A 7,156-nucleotide genomic window follows, 5' to 3' on the forward strand; every position below is an offset into this window, starting at 1 on the left:
GAACTATTTATACCATTCAATTAAAGGTAAACAAACATTAAATGTATGTCATTTAATCTATATTTAATGGTTGAGTTAAGCTAGAATATAAAATATATTAAGGTTCAATTAACATAATATTTATTCAATTATACAAAGTTCAATTAATATCCAATACCAATTAAGAAATAATCATATCGAGGTCAAATAAATCTTGAAGAAATGGTTTTAACAGGTTAAATAAATATTTATTTTATGACACTCAACCAACATTGTAGATAAAGTGTTCATTCGATCTATTTTTTTGGTCCAAATAAGATTTATGCGAGCTTTATTTCATCTTAAAACTATCACTACTCAATCAAAACTTAACATTCATTTAACTATAAACATTTAAATAACGACATTAATTTAAAGTTAATTAAAAGTTGGCATGTTATGTGGGATATTAGTAATTATATTTCAATATGTACCTATGAAATATACGAATAAATGTTAGCTTATTCTATGTCTGATTCATAAAAATAAATTAACTCCCTATTCAAACCATTCATATTGAAGCAGATACTGACTATTGAGTATACTTCATTAAAAGTTACAAGTTTACCAATCTCAAGAGTTGTTATTATTTAATATCGTCTATTTGCCATTTGGGACTTTGGTAAGCACATAATATATATATATATAATATTATATACATATATTATATTATCTGTGTTGGTAAACGTATTACAACGACACAATATTAATATTAAATTTTATATTATTGTATTAAATAATATTATAGGTACCTAATAAGTTGTAGGTATCTGGTACTGATCTAATCACGAAAACCCGAACCCGGGAAACGGAACGTTAAACAACATCAAAGACGCTGATCAGCTGCTGATTGTGTTAACGTTTACCTATGATCTGAAGTCTAAACCTAGGAAACGAGCTAGTAACCGACTTGATGTTATAACCTTGTTTACCCGTATTCGTAAACGGTACTGCCATATAGGCGTGGTACGGGACTCGAGGTCGGCTACTCGGCTTGTTTACTTTAATAGTTTTCACTTTTCTGTCATGGGTGTCATGGCGTCATAGAACATTTTGTTGTTAAACCTTAACGGCTTATTGCTCAACGTGTTTTCTTAACTCGCTTCGATAATCGACGCCAGTGAATCACGGTTCAATATTATCACGTACCTACTCTATAAATTGTTATTCGTGTACTCACATTGTTAATTGTTATAATAGTGCGTACTGATGTCGGTAATTTGGAATTCAATGCATTTAATTTTAATATAATCGTTTGATTGACATTTACTTTTGTTTACAATATTCAATATGACGTGGTCGGTTATTCACTTCTTTAAAGATAATGGAGTAGAGGTAGCACCTAGCACATGGTTTAAAGATGATACATGTGCTTGGCCTAAGACCCATGTGAAACGTTTTATTAAAAACCAATGTATACCAAATACTAGAGAGTTCGAGTGGTTCAAAGCTAGGGCATTGTCTACAAATATTTGTAAGCTTATATTTTTTTTACAAAATAATAACTACATTGTATAATAATATAACCTATAATTATTTTGATATACATTTTAGAATCGTTTCTTGTTGCTAGAACGAAATGCAAAAAATAATTGATCACTTCGGATTTATCATCTACTGAAGATGACAATTATTCTAAAATCAAAAATACAAATAATGGAAAAAAATCAAAATCTGGTAATAATTGCAGTAATAACAAAAAAACGGGATATGGCGCTGACAAATCAGGTAAGATGATTATATTATGTATAGTATACCTTCTTTAATAATTTAATTAATATTGGAAAAAAAATTTATTATTAATAGTACTTTATACAATTATTAACTTATGTTTATAAAATGTGTATTATTTTTATTTTATTTTTGTAGACATTGAAACTGATAGCGATGACAATAATTATGAATTACCAGCTTATGATTCTGGTAAGTAAATATATATAATTATAATAACTATACCTACCTAAAATGTATTGTACTTCAAAATTGATAAAAATCTTTATTGTAGGTGATAATAATTCCAGTACAAATAACATTAATTCTCTGTCTAAGAAATGTAAGTTTTCAATGATTTATTAATATAGTATATTTAATTTTATGTTCTCTATATTCATTTCTAATGACTCATATTTTTTTACAGCTTGTGTTGATGATATGCTCATTACTCCATCAAAAAATACACAAACATTAGTCAAATCACCATCAAAAACTCCAGTTTTTGAATCTAGTATGTACCTACCTATAATATATTATATATATAATACTATTTTATTCTAATCATGTTTTTGGGGGAATTATGTAATATACTTGTAGAATATTAGTTACTTGAATAATTTCATTATAGTTGTCCAAACTGTTTCACAAAAAAAAATTTTAATTATATTTTCGTTTACAGTTGATGATAATTTCTGCATGGTGAAAAATGTGTCACCTTATAGAAGAAATAAACATTTTGTACTTTCTCCTAATAATTTGGCAAGAGCAGAAAAAAACAAAAAGAGAAATTTATCTGAATCTCCTAGAAAAGTATATCCATCTCCTGAAACTTTTCAATCACGTATGTATACCTAATAATTAGTTCTATTAAAATGCAATTTTTCTATCATATAAAAAATTAAAAATATTTTAAATTACACTCAAAACACAGAGAAAAAAATTAAATCAGCACCTCTTATTAAGATGACTAAATACCATTGTTAGTATATATAAATAATATGAGGAACTTTACGGGACACCCCTTTTTTTGGTCATTTTTTGGGGGAACTTAGTCATATTTTTGACGAAAAAAATGATGGTGAAATCAGAATTTTGCGCTCGTACTTACTTTTGAAGTTATAGCTAATTGTAGTTTTCTGTTTAACTATAATCCTTAAATACCCATTTTGTGTTACAATTTTCGTATTGAACTGTTGCGCAGTGGTAACTTTGAAGCAAAAGTTATCAAGGGATCAGCGGTTTGAACCTTGGCCAGGACCAACTTTTTTTGCATTTTTTGCAAATAAAAACATGTGATTGCTCCCTACGCCTGCCGGCTCCGGTCGCCGAACTCGAGGTCCTACGGACCTCTCGGTTGGGGGCTCGGCCCCCAAACCCCCCGGAGCAGAAAATAGTCCGCCTAGGTGGGAGGGGGGAGACCCCTTCGGGGTCTGGGGGGAAGGAGTTAGATAAGTGTAGACCTAAGCTAACTTAACGGGTACCCTAACGGATGACCTAACCTATTGTTTGACATATATAGTAGTGCTATATAACAGATGTATACTTACCTATTAGTTACACCATCTAAAATACCCAATAGTCAATAGGTACAATTACACAAAATAAAGCAAGTGGTTCATAAACAGGTACATTAATAGTGGTGAAACATAAACAATTGATTAGATCCAGAAACCAAAAAAAAAAATTTACAAATAAATATATTATTATACATTTTATGAGGTCTACTCTAATTGTTACAGATAAACATCAATAAGATTAAATGACAAATTCAAGCTTTAAATATTACTTAAATAATATTATCCATTGTGTTTTTGTATTCGTACGCGTCAATATTACAATATTATATATTATATAGTCAGGCCCGGATTAAGATCTATAGTGCCCATAGGCTGTAAAAAATTTGGTGCCCCCAATTAAAAAAAAATATTGTACACATTTCTCTACTCGATACTTGAATAAATAATAAAACTTTATTTTAGGTTTATTAGCCACATCAATATGTACATGTATATAATACCTATGTGAAAACAAGTAAAAACATAAAATTAAAATTAAACAAAATATATTTTAGATATATAAAAATTTAAAATAATCATATTACAAAAAGTAACAAACCATTATTTTATACTTTTCTTTTTCTTGCTTTTTGATGGGCAAATGTGTTAATAGTATCATTAAAATCTATTTTTTCAACCAATTCTGCTTCAATGCTAAATATTGCTAATGCATTCAGTCTTTCCTCCTTCATGGTTGACCTCAAGTAGGATTTTACTCTTTTAAGTACAGAAAAAGCTCTTTCGCCGGAGCAGTTTGAAACTGCTGTACTAAGATACATTCGCATAACTATTTCTAAATTTTTAACCTAGGTATTTTACTAAGTAAAATCACTTTTTTTTCTTTTTTATCAATTGCACGCTTTCTCTCTTGTGCTCCACTAATATGTCGTTTCTGATCCATTTTTACATAAATATTGAACACTAAACCATACATAACGCACTACTCGCACTAAAGTAAAACCTTTATAATTTAAATTTACAAGTTACAATAGTATTAACAAAACATACGTACGATCAAACGGACAAATTTTCGATGCACGTGACGCGTGTATACGAATATAAATAAGTAAACGCACTGGCATTGTCTGCCGTCTGCGGCTCTACATACGTTATCGGTGTGCGACCGGTTCTACGGAAAAATAACAATCTAAAAATAAAACGAGGTTTAGAAGACCGCACGACAAAACGCATTGATTATTACTATTTCAAATTTCCGATATTATTTAAATAAAAATAACATCAGGATAGTATTGTGCTTATTGTCAATAATTATTTTACAGATTGTACAATTTTTCTAGTTTAAAAAAAAAAAAATAAGGATAGTATGTAGTGCCCGTGCCTCTAAATCCGTGGTTGTGTAGGCTGAAGCCTACACTGTTTACGCCTTAATCCGGGCCTGTATATAGTATTTACAATGGAAAAACAAATAAATTTGTTCGATTTGATAGAGTGGTCAAAATTAGACGATGGGTTAGATTTGATCAACAAATTACAAAGTTTTGGTACATTGCCAACCGAAATGAAATGTATCCGAGGGCATGACATAAAATTGACCAAAGATCTGTCGAAAAATTATAATTACAAGTGGATTTGTCAGGAAAAAATAGGAAGTAAAAAAGCGAAAAAAAATTGCAACTATAGGTAAATATAAAAATAATAACTAAAAATTAATGATACAAACTAAATAAACAACTACAATTAAAAACAAAAATAAAACTTAAACTATTAATATTTATAGCATGTTACTCAGACAAAATACATTTTTCTACAAGTCCCATCTCAGCCTTTTGGAAATATGTAGTTTTGTTAATTTTTGGACGATGAATGCCTCATTCCCATTAATGAAACTGCAATTACGACTTGCCCACCAAACACTTACTGATTGGTCATCATTTTGCCGTGAAGTCACATACGATGCTATGGTGGTACGTAAGGTGAAGCTAGGCGGGTATGGGCACACGGTAGAAATCGATGAATTGAAGTTTGGACGACAGAAAAACACCACCGGGGCCATAGGGTTGAAGGGCAATGGGTTTTTGGAGGTTATGAGAGGAAGACCGGCAACTGTTTTATGGTACCCGTTGAAAACCGTAACGCCACAACCCTACTGGCCATTATAAAAGAATGGATAAAGCCTGGGACAACCATAATTTCAGATTGTTGGAAAGTAGTATATTTTATACCTACAATTTTAATTATAAATTTAATAATGATAAATAATTAATAAAATATTAAATAATTAATATTTAGGCTTACAATACCTTAAATAACGAAGGCTATGTGCATATGACGGTTAACCATAGTCTCCATTTCAAAGACCCGGAGACAGGCGTCCATTCTAATACAATTGAGAGTTCATGGAGGCATTCAAAAGCCTCCATGTCAAATTACTGTCGTAAAAAACATTTTATGCGGGATACTTGGCCAAGTATATGTTTACGAAACACTGTCGGGCGCATAAATTGGACCCGACAGCTGAATTTCTAAAACACACAGGTTTAGTTTATAACATAAATAACACCGAACACGTTGGTCACGATAGCAATGAAGGTGGCGGTGACAATAGCGGCGACAGCATTGACAGCGGTGACGAACACGTGGACGAGGAATACGATGAATTGAATGACGAGAGTGAAGATAGCGATGGTAATGACGACGGGAACGATTTGACGACAACGGCAGGAACGACAAGCAGCTTCGGTGGCATTGTGGCAACTTAGACTCGTCAAATAAAATATTATGATAACTTTGTTTGAATTTTTTAATTAATTTAACACCTATGCAAATAATCGATTGGTACGCCTGTCGGGTACGTTCTAATCCGCCCGGAGTGTAGATAATTAATAATAATAATAATAATAATGAAAATAACACAGTACTAATAATCTAATAATATAAAATAATAATCGTACAGCCCTAAAAACCAAAAATAATAAAATAATGACATTTATTAATTATTAGGTACTATTTATACAATGGGAAAAAATGCAAAAAATTATTTTATTGAACCCGATACCAAACCCTAGTTATAAAGCATGGCAACGTATACACAGTAAGACCCGGCCAAGATAGTCCAATGAAAATTTGGTAATTTATAAAGTTATTTAACATACTATCTACTAACTTTGAAGTGCTATAACTTCGTAACTATGTCTGAGCGCCAAATTCTGACTTCACCATCGTTTTCAGCGTACTTAACTACTTAAGTTTCAATAATAAAAATTGCAAAAAAAAAGGTGTCCCGTAAAGTAGAAATATACCTAAAAATATAATATAAAAATTTATTACTGTTCAATGATTACAATTTACTAGGATTATGTTACTTACTTATTCTATTTTCTTATGTTGCAGTATTAGAAAATAAACAAAAAACGCCTCCAAAACCAAATAAATTAAAAAATTCTTCAGGTATGTAAAAATATTAACCTTCTAATGTTTTATTTTTAAATGTTTTAATTATGATGTATAATATATAATTTCAGAAGATCAATTTAAGGAACTCATTTTATACAATCTTTTAGTATTGAAACACAGCATTAGAAACATCAATGAAAAATTGACATTGGTTGTCAAAAGGCAGATTTCACACAATTATAATGTTGAAGAATCTAATGATCTTACATTAGAATAATATTCTAATTTGGACTGCTTATTACCAATTGATGAAGAAGATACATTAGACAATATAGAAGAAAAGATAAGAAATACCATGCATCATTGGTAAGTAATTTCATTTATAATTAGACTTCATAAAATATAGACAATTTTTTTCTTAAATTAATGGTTTTTGAAACATTGTTTCAAGCTCAATTATTTAGACTAAATCGATTACAAATGTATTTTAATGTTAACAAAACGTATAACAACTA

The 7,156-nt window shown here is 30.1% G+C and overlaps 1 pseudogene; it reads left to right on the top strand.

Annotated features, from left to right (window-relative positions):
* The first annotated feature begins 1,042 nt into the window (after window positions 1–1,042).
* LOC132938685 (uncharacterized) lies at window positions 1,043–6,845 on the top strand (annotated as a pseudogene).
* The last annotated feature ends 311 nt before the right edge of the window (window positions 6,846–7,156 follow it).

The sequence above is a fragment of the Metopolophium dirhodum genome, chromosome 2, assembly GCF_019925205.1.
Source record: "Metopolophium dirhodum isolate CAU chromosome 2, ASM1992520v1, whole genome shotgun sequence".
NCBI lineage: Eukaryota > Metazoa > Arthropoda > Insecta > Hemiptera > Aphididae > Metopolophium > Metopolophium dirhodum.